At 42.8% G+C, this 16,962-nt stretch overlaps 1 protein-coding gene across 1 annotated transcript in view; it reads right to left on the bottom strand.

Moving 5' to 3' along the window:
• Nucleotides 1-7,674, bottom strand: part of LOC308312006 (semaphorin-5B-like) — a 100,005-nt gene extending 92,331 nt beyond the window's left edge. Inside the window, exon 1 of the mRNA XM_080758851.1 lies at nt 7,573-7,674. The gene's annotated coding sequence lies outside the window, so the exon portion shown is untranslated. The remainder of the gene's footprint in view (nt 1-7,572) is intronic.
• Between the last annotated feature and the right edge of the window lie 9,288 nt (nt 7,675-16,962).

The raw sequence follows: 16,962 nt of genomic DNA, 5'->3' as shown, positions 1-16,962 counted from the left end.
CACACACACACACACACACACACACCTTCTACTCCCTACCCCTACGGAGGAGGGAGAGAGACTATCTTAGATTGCCAAACCATTTAAAACCAAACCAAACCATTTAAAAAAACTGGTATATATCTTTAGAACGATTCTGCAATTATCATTACTTTAAATATGAAGATGAGATGGTGAGTTGAATGAGTTCTGCTTTGATAGCTATGCTTTTATCAAACTTTTATAGATAAACTTGTATCAATGCGGGCTATTCTGTCAAATTGGCAACACACTTGGACAACGATTTCATTTCAAAATAAACCTCACATTTCTAAAATGACAATATAAATGGTAAATGGTGCATTTATATAGCGTCTTTATCCAAGTGCATTAAATTCACCCATTCACACACACATTCATACACTGATTGCGGTGGAAGCCAATGCAAGGTACAAACCAGCACATCGGGAGCAATTTGGGGTTCAGTGTCTTGCCCAAGGACACTTCGACATGTAGACAGGAGGAACCGGGATTCGAACCGCCGACCCATAGATCATTGGACGACCTGCTCTACCTCCTGAGCCACAGTCACCCATGGCACAGACCATATAAAACCATGGCACAGACCATATACAACCATGGCACAGACTAAAGTTGAAATATGACATTACAATATTTGTGCAAGCGTGTGAATAACAAACCCTGTACCTTCTACAGTACAGAATGTTGACTCTTCACATGGCCGAGTGCACTCAAGAGTGCCACACAGTCGGGAGACTTGGGCCTGCCTTGTGAGTTACTGCTCTTGATGTTTATAGTCTTTTAAAATGTCGGGGCTCATGCAACAAATCTAGTGACCAGCTTCTCTTACATAAAGACAAGGTTCTTAGTGCGGAGGGTTAAAAAAGATACTACGAAAAGGGAATCCATACATGAAGCATCGAGCATCTGGTATCTCTACAGTTTGAGGTTAGCTTTGAAGGCATGCGTGGTGGTGTTCTGTGCGCGTGATAGAGTGAGACAGAGAAAGAGAGAAACACTGGAAAACAGCTCAATCTGACCTGTTCTCCAGATGAATTCTGAGGGTCATTCATCTGGAGACCACCAAAACACAGCCGTCATCTCCAGGGAGATCTGCCAGATCAGTAATGACAAATGACCAAAGACATCTCTCTCCTTTCACCTAACACAACTAATCATCCATGCCACTGTGCGTGCGTGTGCGTGTGTGTGTGTGTATAATCATACAAGTGAAGGGACAGTATGTAACGTAAACAAACACCAGTGTTTGTTTAATGGCCCAACTGTGTTCTGTGTGCTTGGCTGGCTTCCTTACACTTTCAAATATTTGAATAAGTTGAGGTGTGTGGGGATGTGTTTAGCTGGCTGAGACACTTACAACTGATTACAAAGTTTACATACCCTTTAGCCAGATAAGGGAGTTCATACGGTAAGTATAAAATCACTCCCTGTGTTCTGTGAATAACTCGAGGGCTTCCAGCGATCCGTCCTCACCGGGAGACATGTTTGGCTTTCCTTCTCCACAGCAGTGACTCCTAAATAATTTCTCTGCGAAATGAGCCTCGCATTACCATGCTCGTCGACAAACAGCACTGCCATCATTAACAGGCAAATAGACAATGTCAATACAGACCACCGTTAGCCATGGCTAATATTTGTTCACCTATCCAAACAGCTTTGAGATGTGGCATCCAGGGCAGGACAGCAGAGACAGTCGACCCCAATTCCTCCGCTTGGAAGCACACCACTGGACAGCCTGACTGGCAGACTGACAGGCCAATGACAGTAAGCCTAAATGGAGTGGGGTCGACTGTGATTGATCCTCTTAGAATTAAAGATGTTAGATCACCAGTGTGCATTCTCCCATAAACAGCCAAGCGAGCATGGAATCCTCTTCGCGTTTGAGTAAATGGTCACACTGCTAGTAGTAGGGAATAAAGTAGTTTTAGACCGTGACGGAGGGGCGCCGTCTCAAGCAAACTTGAGCCACGAGACACCACCGACGCGCTAAAGCGCGCGAGTTGCCACATCGAACGTTGCAATGACAGCCTGACAGCGTCTCGCGGGATTCAAATCCCGATCCCGACGACCTTTGCTGGCTGCGTGTCATTCCCCCATCTCTCTCTCCTCATTTCCTGTCAGTCTACTGTCCTATCAATAAAGGCATAAAAAGCCCCAAAACAAATCTTGGCTACTGGCCAATCACAGCGCGTCCTTACACAAACGTGAAGAGGGTTCCATGCTCGATGTGGCAGGCCCTGGTGGACTTTAGGTGCTAATCCAAGATGAGATTGGAGAAGCTAGGGCAAAACAGCGAATGACCTCCGTTCAGCTTCACGTAATGGCAATTAATGACGGTCATAAATCATACATGATGCCGCTGGAGACAAAAAAAGAAAACAGGGGGGGGGGGGGGGGGGGGGGGGGGGTGAGGTACCATTTAGCTGCCGGTGTGCCCAGCGGAGCGTAGGAGACAAATAGCTCTTCCCTTGTGTGTCGTCCCCCAACCTTTTTACAGACCAGGCGATTCATCTTTCTCAAGCCTCTCGGTTGCCACAGAGCACTGACCCGCCTCTTCGCAGCCCCCTGGGTTGGGGGGGTTAGGGGTGGGGGGGGGGGGGGGCTCTGTCTTCTGTGCAAACTTTGTGATGACCCGCAGGTCTGCTTTCATTGGTCTCCTCCGCCTGTCATCGCTACATGGCTAGAAGAGTGGGGGGCGGAGACAGACGGAGGGGAGGGTTGAGCAACGAGCCGAACAGGTATAGAAAGAAAAGAGAGGAATGGATTTCAGTCATGTTTTCATGACCCCTAGGAGGTTTAATGACATTGTGGTTTGAGAGAGAGAGAGAGAGAGAGAGAGAGAGAGAGAGAAAGACAGAACAACATACTTTTGTTTGTTTTTACTATGAAATTAATTAAATTAACAGTCAGGACTGTTTTTACTGTGCATGCAAATGAGAGAAAGGAGCTATTCGAGTCAAACAAAGGCACAGGGCCTTCACAGCAGTGGAAATGAAAGCATAATTACCAAGTACAGCTCTTTTGCTGAACAATTTGAATGCCAGTAACACCTTTACCGTGACGCAAGTTACCGGTAGTTACTTGTTAGCATGGGTGACTCCCCTGGCAATTACAGTGCCCGACACTAAACCCCTAGCAGTGAATTCAAAACCACGAAACCCTTAGTTGCAAAAGGCAGTGGTTCCCAAACCTTTTCATGTCAAGGACCCCCAAATCGACACTATATTGAAAATATATGCCAGGGACCCCTATAAGAGAACACACCATTTTAATTTAAAGGACCCCCAGTTTGAACTGAATTAGGCTACGGTACCTAATGGCATTTCTATCTCTGGGACCACAATGCATATTGTAAAATCAATGTTAATTTAACTCTGCGAGTGTACAAATGGAATCAAATGGACCCTAACGGGTCCATTTGGTTCCATTTGTACACTCTCTGAGTTACAGACCCATAAGGGTCAATTTGGTTCCTAACTATCATTTAGCTGGGGACCCCCTGGAACTCCCTCAAGGACCCCTATGGGTCCCCGGACCCCACTTTGGGAATCACTGGCAAAACGGACTCGCAGATGAGACCACGGAGACAACCTATTGAACCTATGCCAACATTACATCTTCGAGATAAAAACACAAAACATTTTCAGCCCGTCAACACTTGTTGGCCCCGGCCCGTACCATGAAAGACTATACCTCCTCCTCCATACCAGGTAGTGCACGGTACTACATACATGCCTTAGGGCTGAGCACCGCCAAACCTGGACATTTGCCAGATATCTGCTCTGCTACCTATAGCCATCAGCTTGAAGTTCTCTAATGGAGCTCTGACAGATGAGTATAATGCACGTGTCTACACAGTGGAAGCCTTGCGTGCTTGTTGGACATTTCGGTACCTGTTGCAGCAGAGTCCGGAACGTCTAACCAATCCTGTCTGTGGGTTTTATATTGGACATACAAGGTTTCCACCTGACAGCGACCCGAGATGGAAACCTAGTATATGTCCAGAACCTACCTGTCTGTCTGTCTTTGTTGGGGTCTACTATCTACCATTCTGCCTGTGAGATCATCTTGCCCGTGACCCTGAGTGCTCATCAGCCGTGCTATAGAATGCCAATGTACAATCCTTAGACAGCCATTAGAGGCCTGTCTGATATGGAATTGGATTGAAACACACTTAGCATTGACCAAAGAAAATGAACCTGCGACTGACGGTTTCCATGTACACCAATCAGTTCAAAAGGAACAAAGCCATCTGAGGAGGTACATTCTATTCTCATAACATCGATGTGTTATGAGAGCGTACTGTATGTGTGTGTGCAATGCATCTCCTGAAATAGCCGAGATGCACCCGATTCATCATGCGAGAGACTTCAACACCCCCAGAAGTTGACACGTCATTACCAGGACATGACAAATTAAGTGTTTTTCATTTTTTTTCACCTCAGATTTTGTGCTTACTACTAAATCCATGCAAAAGTTGTTATTCATGAAAACTAAACTAAACGTTGTCTTGGAGTCAGTCTCAGTCGTTATAAAAACACAAAACATATAAAAGAAAAGAGGTGTGGACTGTGGACTACCCGCTCTCCTTAAAATTAGTCACAGTCATACATATCAAATCACATCTGAACCACGCAAATGGTCAAAGAGAATTTCCGTACACAACACACACACGTCGCACACACATGCACACACACACACACACACACACACACACACACACACACACACACACACACACACACACACACACACACACACGCAAACACACACACTCCCCCCCTCTGGCTGACCCCCACCCCATACTGGTCATCAATGGTTGCCTTGTCCGCTACATAGCGCTCCACTGTGAGCTGGTGGGGGGGTGGGGGGGGGTGGCCTGGGTGGGTGCTGCCACGCGCAGTGCAGAAATATTGACTTTATACACATCAGAAGACAAGCATAGCAGTGTTGCTTTTGGACAACCCCACACATGATGGACTCACTGGGGTATACCTTTCTGCTCGGGCGATAAAGTAATGCTCACAAGAATCTGTAGAAAATACACACACACACACACACAGGCCAGGAGGTGTGTTTTTGCACACACACACACACACGGAGCGCATGCAAACACTGGGGCCACTGAGCAGCAGCAAACAAGCCACTGCCACTCACGGAACCAACAACATCCACCCAAACACCCATAAACCCCACCTGCCACGCTGCCCACTACGAGGGTAAAGCCCTCTCTCTCTCCATCCATCGCTATCTATCCCCTTTTCCATTTCCCTCCCTGACCTCATCCTGAGGGGAAAGGTGTGTGTGTGTGTGTGCGCGTGCGGTCAGCATGGGTGTCAGGTTCGGGTGTCTGCGTGCACCGCAGGGCAGGTCAATCAAATGATATAAGGGCCACTGTGGGAGAGGTGCTCGTATATATTTTCGGCTGTCGCTTGTCTGGCAGCGAGCGGAGGCCATGGACCTCTATACGTATCAGAGACTGCCACTGTTTGCCCAGGGAAGGGCCTAGTAGCCAGGTGCACAGTAAAGTCCTCAGCGTTCATTTGGGCGGGAAGCCCAAATGAGTGTTTTAAACATTACTGTATGACATGTTATAATTTAGCTATTGAAAAATAGCAGATCTACAAGCTCATAGCGCGCCACAGAGTGGTGCACTACGAGCTTGTAGATCTGCTATTTTTGGGAAATTGTGAAAATGTGGCACAAATCTTTGAATATATATTCCTTCAGAGTGAACGTTTTTAACTCAAATCTTTGCTTCTGGGGGGGTCCCTGGAACAACATATTTTTTGGGGGTCCTTGACATGAAACTGTTTGAGAACCACAGGCACAGAAACATAGGGTTTTTCAGAAAACTGTCAGGTTTTGGAAGGTATTTGTATTTGTATAATCGAGCTCAGGTCAGAGAGTGTAAAGAAGAGACCCAGATGGACCCTTAAGAGGGAACAGAGAGGGGTGAACAATTGGAAAGGGATCTCAAGGGACTCTGAGCTGACAAGGGAGGGCCATCAAACAGATACCAGGGCTAATAGGTTTTATTGTTTAGTATATCTAGGTGGGGGTGTTGGGATTCCAAATGACCCCCTGAACTAACTCTACCCCCCACCCCTTTCCTGAGAAATAAAATATGCCACGTGAACTGAAGTCATTCCTGCAGTGCAGTCTGACATTTACCAGATTATTATCCTTGCAGACGTATTTACCTGTGCAGCGTTATACATCTCTTCTACATATAAATGCTATGAGGGGCAACAATGAAATGTACACTGTGTACACAATACACATACATAATACAGTAACAGTACCAGTACTGTGTAGCACCTATATATCAGAAAGTGAAGACACTAAATACCATAACAACAACACGGTTTTAAAATGTAAGTGCTGGTATTATAGGACCAGGTGCAGTGGTGCACTGAAGCTACTGTTAACAAATTATCGATAGTGAATAACCTCGCAAAATCATTAGAACATGGTAGTGGACATGTATACTTAGTGGGTTTTTTAAGTGCTGTTGATATTCATAGGCTGTTTAATATGTGTGTTGATGAGAAAACAAAGCAATTGAAAAAGCAATCCCACTGAAAAATATGGCAGAGACACAACAGAGGCAGACAGAAGTCTTCCCCTCAGGACTTATACAGCTTTCTAACATGCACAAACACGCGCATCTATATCTACTGTACCAATCACAGTGGTCTATTAGGCAACTAAAATATTGTACAGTCAGTATCAGTACAATGCAGGTTTCTCACTGGGACCCATTTGCAGGTTAAGTCAGCACGTTAAAGTCAATAAAAACACACCAAACCTATTAAAACTAAGGTCCAACCCTTGGGCCATTTTAATACCCACTGGCTGAGACACTGCTGTTCTCTAGCCACAACTGGCCAATGCAGTTAATGTTTGCGCTGTAGCCTACGCGCTGTACAGAAGGTCTGTTCGTCATTATCCCCCCCCTTTCCTAAAATCAATACCAGTGGGCAACACAGGCTAATAATATAATGTATTTTATGCGAAACTAAACTTGCAATGAAAACAACATAACTTTTGATGTTGTCAATGTCACCACAGTAGCCTAAAAGAAGCAGGGGTGATGGATAATGTGACCATGTGATGAATCTGATATCTGATTGCAAACGCGACAGGGGGTGATATGGGAGGAGAAAGTGACCAACAGTCTTATATCCTGACACAAAATCATTTTAACTTACAAAGCTCTTAAGAATACATACAACAAGCCAATAATACACAACAATTCTCTGATACTACTGATAGTATAACGCACTCACTGATTTCAGAATGTAGACAACACCTTAGGCTCCTTCTGCAAACTGATGTAAATGATATCCAAAGTGCGATTCGCTGGCAGCATACATGTTTATTTACAAATCCCCAAAGCGGTCAAACTTTCCCGAATATTTGCGGCACAGTCTGCATGCGCGCGCGCACACACACACACACACACACACACACACACACAACAACAACAAAGCTTCGGTGCAGCACGCACAGGAATACAACAACATGCATAACAATAACATATCTTACCTGAGACGACGCGCGTTTTAATTCAGGGCTTCCAGCCGAAATTGGTCGCAGCTGTGTAAATTGCAGACAGACAGTCGACATGCGATGGCGCACAGAGGTACACAGGCACGGAGAACACTGCAACTCCAATGCGCGCGCTCTCTCTCTCTTCTCTCTCTCTCTCTCGACTCCCCCCCTCTCTCTGTCTCCCAGACTCCCACCCTCTTTCTTTCTCACCGTTCAAGCTTTTGCGAAGCAGACTATGTCCGACGGGTTCAAGAGAGTAGCAGTGGTGAACTTTTTGGGCTACTACTAGTACTACTACTACCACGACAGGGCTGCCAACACTCGACCACATCGACGTCTACTCTGCACTCTGCAATCTGCAGGAAGGACCCCTGTATGGGGACCGAGGACACCAGCGCGTGTGCCTAGAATATAGGTTCACAAAGTGGGGTCCAGTTAATTCTGAATTAAGCATTAGAATTAATGCTTAATTCTGAATTAAGCATTAGGGCTATGGACCAAGAGCTACAGATAGGTCCAGCCTATAATGGAAACAAATTGGTCTTGGAAGGTTTAGTTGAAATTAAAACTTTTTGAGAATGACGTGAGGCGTGAGCTAGTGTAATATTCAATATTTAGCCTGCCCTACAACAACGTTTTTGCAGCAGCATACGTTTCAGTGCTCAATCTTTTCTGGAGTAGATACATATTACGTACAATACATTGATTATTTCAAATTATTAAGCAGCAGTCTAATGGTAACGTACTGGATCCTACATTTTTGTATAGGCCTTCATCCATTTATATTCAGTATTATTGTATATTCTGTACATTTTGTTTTGTATACATAAAATATACAGTCACACACACACACACACACACACACACACACACACACACACACACACACACACACACACACACACAGTATACTGTATAGGACTATACAGACTTATTTCATCAGTCAAGCTAATTACTAGGCTATAAGTGCTCACTAGCAATTCACACAACTGTTCCCATATCGCTCTCTGCCCTGACGTGATCATCATTACATAGATAAATAGCCATAGATCATGTCAGTGACAGGTGGTGAACATGTAAACAGAATGTAATCAAAGGGTCACCAGTAATTAAATCTGTGTCTGTAGGATTGGAGGTAATTTTCCAGTAAATAGTGAATTGAATTATTCCATGCATGCCTGTAGTGGTTTATGCGTTTGTCTGTCACCTGGTTAACAGAGATGATGCTTTATTTATTTAAGTGCTTCGGGATATGGGCATTAGGCAGTTTGCTCACAGCTCTTGGTGGTGCATGACTCAGCGACAGCTAACGGGTGCTTGTAAATACCACCCGATACCCACGTTCTCATCAAATACACAGCAAGTGGCGCTTGCTTTCTGCTGGCTCAGCTCAATGCAACGCAGCACCGGTGACTGCTGGACCAGACACAGTTTATTGGACATGAGCCGTCCTGGTGTGTACTAGGGCAGGCTACTATCTCCTCCTGTCAGTCCTCGCAGATCCGCTTTGCTTGTTTCACTTAATTGAAACCCGGTCCTCCTGAGATCTCTGGAGTTTGGCCTGCATTGCCCTGCCAAGTTGCCAACCAAGATTAATCGATTGAACAGTGAAGTATATCCATTTGTTCTCTCTTCTTAAACTCTTGAGAACAGACATTTCAGAATATTCAGCGGCACTGCTTAAATGATTAAATAGCGGGTATAAATAAGGGCACAAATACCAAAATAAATGGTTTATGTCCATGCACGGCACCATCTTTGGGCACATTTCGCATTTTATCTTAAGGGTGTGTCACACACTCACACTTGATTCTGAGGTCATCGAGATGTTAAGACCAGAATCAGCGGATGAGCTGCAAAGTACCATCTGCTCACTTTCAATTTGCTTCCTGTTGACATTATGTTACATTCATTCCAAACTAGACGTAGTTACTTATCTAACGCATATTACCCCTCTTGGGGCATATAGGCTAGTCAAAAAGGGTTCTCCAAGCATCCTGGTCCTGAGCCAGCCAAGACTTCTTTCCATTGGTTCTATAATGTTTCCACCCAGTTCTATGCCCTATACTGAATTTAGATGTCACCGCTAGCAAGAGATCTCCGATACCTATGGAAATGCGAGACTAGGTTTTTCGTGGTCAGTGTCTCTTACTTTTAGCTTGGGGACAAGCTGTCTTGTGGTGTCCGGGGGGCTGGTTTGCGGAGAGTATGAACTATGCATCTGCAATGCCATTGGAGTATCTATCTTGCTTTTGTTGCCACAGTTCTTTGTTCTTTCCCAATCTTGGTTGTGCAAAGACACAGATGAATAAAAACGTAGCATAAATGTGGATTGACCTGCCACCAGGCACTGACCGCCGATCAACACTCCCAGACCTGGCTTTCTAGTTTTGTCCTCATTTCCAGGTGGGGATTCAAACATACATTTTAGTTAATTACTGTCTGTTTAAGAATGAGGATTTTGGCAGAAGGACTGTTCTTAAACAGATGAAGAATGAAAAGCAATTTTAGCGGGAAATGCTTTAGGCAAAAGTTGGACCTTCACTGTACAGTGAACACATTAAAACAGTCTCTCTCACTCACTCAATGCCCCCCCGCCCCCTCGTGTTTTCTCTCAGCATAGAAAATTAAAGAGAGAGACAGAGAATAGCAGGGGGGAGAGTTTGGCATGGTGACAGTATACTGTAGGCTGGCATTGCCCACCTTGCCAGGCACCATGCCAGCTGCTCCACTGAACTCATTGAGCCCTGATAAGATGTGCTAGTGAAACACCATTCATCCGTGCTTCTCAAAATGCCAGACACAAAGATATAGGTTCCATACTTTGCATTTGTTTGATCTTTCTGGAGCCACAGGAAGGATGAGTATAGTTCGCTATATACTACAATAAGTGCCAGGACGTTTTGCAGATTTCATTTCATTTCATTTCATTAATCCTAGTATTCCCACATTTTATTCTTTCTTTTTTTATTATTATTTTTTAATAAGATCATGATGCATTGTGAACTTGTAGAATGGCAATTTTTGCTATTTGTCATACGGCAAAACAGAGGGCTTTAGTATAATCTGCAAAAAGTAAGACAAGATGTGACATGCAATGCAAAAAAGAAAAGAAAGAAACATGCTGTACGTATGCTGGTTGTGAGATGAGGTTAAAACATGTGATGGTATTAACTAGGCCAGCCCAGTACCCACATGGTGCTACAAGGTTCTAGGACACAACAATCAGTACATTCCTCAATGTTTATTTAACAGTGTAAAAAATTGACCCGTAAGGATTTGACTTTGTGAGAGCTTATGTGAATGCAGAGAAGTTTAAGGGGGTGTAAGTGATATGTTTTAGTAAAAAGATAAAAAGACAAAAAAATGAAAACCGGAAAAATATTTTTCAGTTTACTAAAGAGTTGGAGAGATGTGGAGACTAGGGAGACCTACCCCGCATTTAATGTTGGAAGAAACCTTCGACGTGCACTCTACCAATTGACTCTACTGTAAGTCCTGAGCCACCTCTAATAATAATATGAAAGAATTAGAGAATAAATGTGTTCTTCTGTGAATGTCCCAAATGTACACCCGAGCCCACTGGCACGCCAGACAATTATAAAAAAATAACCCACTGACTATTTTGCAAAGAAGATTTGACTATTGTTATAATCAAATTAATATTTAGCTTTAAACACAAACACATTTTTTGTTACATACCACCTGTAGGCTATTTGCTCCAGAAAATGAAAAGTATTAAAAAAAGTATACAAACTAGAGTTCAGCTCCTCTTGAACGTGTGTGTGTGTGTGTGTGTGTGTGTGTGTGTGTGTGTGTGTGTGTGTGTGTGTGTGTGCATACGTGCACCCATGCACAAATGTGGATATACATACCCTCTTCTACTAAAGACGATCAGAGACAACAATTTCCACAGTGTTCTTGAGACAATCACCAGGCATGATCTCACGGGGAGACACGAAGTGTCGAGCAAATTAGACCAGTGGTTCTCGAAGTGGGGTCCGGGCGGGGTCCTTGAGGGGTTCCTGCAGGGTGTCCCCAACAAAATGAGTTAACCCATTTAGACCTGAGGACGATTCTACAAAAGTATTCTAAATCCTGACAGTTTTCTGAAAAACATGTGTTTCTATGTCAGTGGTTCTCAAAAATTTTCATGTCAAGGACCCCCAAAAATATATGTAATTGGCCACCGACCCCTATCTGAAAATACGTTGTTCCAGGGACCCCCCCCCCCCCCCCCCCCCGAAGAAAGATTTGAGTTAAAAACGCTCTGAAAGAATATATATTCAAAGATTTGCAGCACATTTTCACGATTAAAAAATAGCAGCTCGTAGCTGAGCTTGTAGATCTGCTATTTTTCAATAGCTAAAGTATAACATAATGCTTAAAACACCAAAAGGGGTTCCCGCCCAGAATGGGTTTAATATAGCATCAAACTCAGTTTAACTCCTTCTGTTTTGTGGTTAGCGGTTAGATTCTAGAACAGTGTTGCGAGCTTGCATATCTGGCATTTTCAAAGAATGACGAAAAATCTTGGAAAAGATTTAACACAAAAAATGTTCTCTGATGGGGTCTCTACAAAACCTTTTCAGATGGGGGTCTGCGATCAAATAAATACCAATTCAGGGGTCCTTGACATATATAAATGTTATATAGTGCACGTTAGTTTTGCTATCGATATGCACTTACTGTACGCATGCAACAGATCCTCATTGATGAGTTTGGAAATTGTGCAAAACCAGTGAGAACAGAAAATACAGTGCGGGCAGCAGTGGATCAGGAGATAAGAGGCCATTTGGGCTCCATTTTCAGTATGATGTCCTTGAGCATCATACTGAACCTGCTCCTGATGATGAGCAGCTTGGTGTCTAGCATGATTGTCTTTTACCATGTGTGTTCTGAATGTGTGTGTGTGAAATATATAGGCACATTGTGAAGCACTTTGATAAAGGTGCCATAGAAATGGTAGTAAATCTGGATGAAATTGCATCCAGTGACTGTTGCACCTGTTAACCCCCTGAGAATAACAGCAAATCTGGATCCAATTCCCTCTCTGCATCTCATTCTCTGCATGTGCCATGTATTTTGTACTATATGCCAACAGGCTTTGCTATCTTTCTACCATATGTCTGTGTTATGCTCCCAGCATCTCTGCAAAAATCACCCACAACCTGGATCCACATATCTCTCTCTCTCCCCCCATGTTTTTTTTTATATTTTATGATTTACAACATTCTGTTATAGCGGACAGGAGAGCAGAGAGAAAGGCAGAGCAAGCCTACCACAGGTTTGAACCCATGACCCTTTGTTGTTTGTCTGCGTGGTACTGCACAGTAAGATCCAGTTAGTGTTAATTTAACTCTGAATAAAGTGCACAAAATGAAACCAAATGGATCTATTTGGTTTCATTTGTGCACAATGTTTACTGTGTACACTCACTTAACTGGCTGAACAGCTGCGTCAAAGCCGACCAGATGACGTAGTGTGCTGTGCGGTGAGGTTCTGTTAACCGTGCACACTACAAAGGTGTTCACCTGAAGAGTGTCAAAACCTGACCTTAATTTCTCTCAATCCCCCCCCCCCCATATCTCTCTCTCTCTCTCACACACACACACACACACACACACACACACACACACACACACACACACACACACACACACACACACTTTCTATCTCTCTCCCTCCTTCAACATCTGAAGCCATGCCAGAGGAGGGGGCCCATGTGGTTCTGAGCACAATGAGCCCACTGAGCAAAGTAAGATAGTGCAAGCATTGTGGCTCTTCCACCACCACCAGTATCTCCCTCCCGTCTGCCTGCCGTCTCCACACACACACACACGCACACACACACACACACACACACACACACACACACACACACACACACACACACACACACACACACACACACACACACACACACACACACACACACACACACACACACACACACTATAATACCTTGACTATTTCTTGTATAGTTTTTTTAGTGGAGACTGACACCTGCTGGTGATATAAGGGAAGTATAAAATCAGAAAGCTGATGTCTTCTACAATCTACAAGGAAATCTGCTCTGGGAGATTGCTAGCAAAACATGTTTCAACATGAGGATATATATGTAGAGTTGTCAGTTTAGGGAGCATGGGTTCTCAGTAAAAGGCTGTCCTGTCACTAGAATGTTGTCATTCTCAATAAGTCAAATCTCTGCCTTTGAGCAAGGCACTTCATGTGGTATGGAATAGTATGAATGCAGACCTGAGTGTGTAATGTGTATGAGTGTAATTGTACGAATGTGAAAACATTGTGTGAACTTGTGTGCCCATTTTATTCCTGCATGAAAGGTGAACAGACATAGGCTAGTATGTCTGACAGTTATAGAGTTGAGGGTTTACTTATACCAGACACAGAGCCAGCCCAACAGGGAAACAGATTCCTTTCAAATGAACACAAACATTGTTTTTCAGCTATTCAAAGTGTATTAAAAAATTACCTAGCCAGGATTGGATTAGCAATGCCTTAAGAGTTTTGCATATTAAATGAAACCTTGCGTGACCCTGCACAATGCTGATAGAAACAGTAAAGCAAGAGAGTGGGGATTGAGAGAAAGACAGATGTCTATAACTAAAGCCATGCCTGTGTGCATTCTGTTATTGCAGTATCCTCAAGGCAGACCAACACCCGAGTGGAATAGTAAGAGAGTGGCGACACTAGCATTGACTCCCATTGTAACAATGGAATGCGGAAAGTGCTCATTCTATCTCAATGGGATAGTTCCAATGTTCGGAACTATAGCCCATAGGTACCCACTTTGCGGCGAGATCAAAGCATGTCACTACTCTCTTACTAGATTACTCTGACGTCTGACCAACACAACACGAGTAACCTAAACAATTTACCACAAAGTGGACTACAGGCCGCACATCAACTCATAAAATTGCAAAACATCCCCCATTCCAACTATAGACAACGGTTATAACTTCACATTCACAACAGGAACAGCACATATTGTGAACAAAAAGTTGATGCAAAACATTACCACTCCTGAACTGCAGACAACAGATAATTAAGCATTATCTAACTGTGCCTTAAGTTGAAATCAGGATATATATAAAGAAAAAAATATATCTCATGTTAGAAATTGAATGGCGTAGATGTAGAGAACCGTTGACGTGGGGAATTAAAGTAACGCCAATGAACAACATAATAATCAAAAAGTCTCATGTTGAAACCATAGACTGTAAAAGGGTTGAAACTGAATTGGTTAGTCCTTCATTGCCATCTAGTGTTATATTGTGATCACTGCATTATAGGAAGGCAATCTCAATTCAGTGATGATTCACAACAACTGTTGGAATCAATAACTGGCAATATGTCTGCCACAATACTGTATCACAGAGAATAATGATGAAGTGTGACTGTGCAGGCATTACCTTTTCTTTCAGTTATTTGAGCATACACTGACCATACCCGGCCTAGATGATCTTCTATACTACCTGCAGTCCTTATTCAACTGAATAGGGACTTTCTTTGTTGGGTTACTGAAGATGTGGTGGTTTGTGAACCACTGATCTAACACTCCTCTTGGAGTACTTTGTAGTTTGTTTTAGATAAATTATATATTTTATGTAAATGCATTGCACTCTCAATTAAGACACTCGCTGAACATAGTCAGATTACATGGATGTGGGTGTTCCGGTGTTGCCTCCAAAAAATTACATCTTACCTTTTTTATAGTCATGGATAATTAACATTTCAATTAGTTTTGCTAAGTAAAAAAAACGTTTCCTTTTTTCACAGTGGTGGTTTTATTTTTTACAGTGATCAACCCACCCAGAAAACAGTTGATTTATAATAGGCCTGTTGAGGGACACAACCAGTAAAATACATCTACACCATTAGCCTTGGTCTGCTCACAGGACTTTCAAACAAAGCTCTTCGTCAACTCCAACTGATTCAGAATGCTGCTGCTAGAGTCCTGACAAAAACTAGGAAATATGACCATATTACACCAGTCCTAAAATCTTTACATTGGCTACCAGTGTCCCAGAGAATTGATTTTAAAATGTTGTTACTTGTTATATGTTGTTACTGTCTGTGGGCCCAGCTACATCTCAGACATGCTGAAGCCATAACCCTCCAGAACCCTTAGGTCATCTGACAAACAAACTAACAAAACATGGTGAAGCAGCATTTCACCATTATGCACCACAAACCTGGAATAACATTCCAGGTTACATTAGGAAATCCCCAACCATAGCCGTTTTTAAATCCAATATAAAAACGTATTTATTTAACATTGCATATCCCAGTGATGTCTAATAACAGCTGTGTCTTGCCTGGACTTTAAATTAACTGTGTTTTCTGTTTCTATTAAAGGTGGTATTTGTTGTAATTTATATGATCCTATATGTTATTTTAATTGTATCTATTATAATCTGTATTCATTTTAAAGTGCACTGTTGCATTGTATTTGTTTTTATTCTGTAAAGCACTTTGAATTGCCTTGTGTATGAAAGGTGCTATATAAATAAAATTGCCTTGCCTTGCTTTGCCTAGCCCAAGTGAATTACTTTCTAATGATTCTTAAGAGATATTTACTTCCACTTGGTGATAGTGCAACAACCACAAAGAAGACATATTACACGTACAATTCAGTTTAGCCATTCAAACACTTAAAGGGGCATTCCACTCATTTTCAACATTTTACATGTCATTAATATACCTTATTAAAGCTGAAATAATAAAAAAGTCCCCCCCATTCTGTGTTTCCTAGAACTGGAGGTCTGTAAAAAAATCACCATGTTAATGATTATTTTCAGACCTCCAGTAGGATATAGGATTAAATGTGAGATAGCTATGGGTGGAATTAAATAATAATAATAATCTCTCATAACAATGTAGTGTCGTTGTTAGTAGGAATAAACACAGAAACACCCAGAAGGAACTTAAGGAAGTGAACTAAGAAAGGAGAGGAATTCCTGTTTCTATACACATAAATGAGGGAGGGTAGTGCCCCGAAATAATATATCTAATAGAATGGGTTCCCAGATTGTGAATACTGTGATGCTGCTTTCATGTACATGTATGTTATTATATGTAGCCTAATGTATGCTGCATGACTCATAGCAGGTTAGTATAGAGTAGACATAATTAGCTTATGAATTTCAGTATTTATATGGGAGCAGTCTCGCTCTATCTCTCTCTCGCATGCATGCATGCATGCATGCATGCACGAACACACACACACACACACACACACACACACACACACACACACACACACACACACACACACACACACACACACACACACAAACTGCTTGCTTTTTGTATTTATCACAGGAATCGTGCATTTCCCGTCAGTGTGTGTGTTGGTAGGTC

This window comes from Protomyctophum bolini, assembly GCF_963924005.1.
Source record: "Protomyctophum bolini genome assembly, chromosome: 24".
Lineage (NCBI taxonomy): Eukaryota > Metazoa > Chordata > Actinopteri > Myctophiformes > Myctophidae > Protomyctophum > Protomyctophum bolini.
This window is presented reverse-complemented; position numbering and strand designations above follow the sequence as displayed.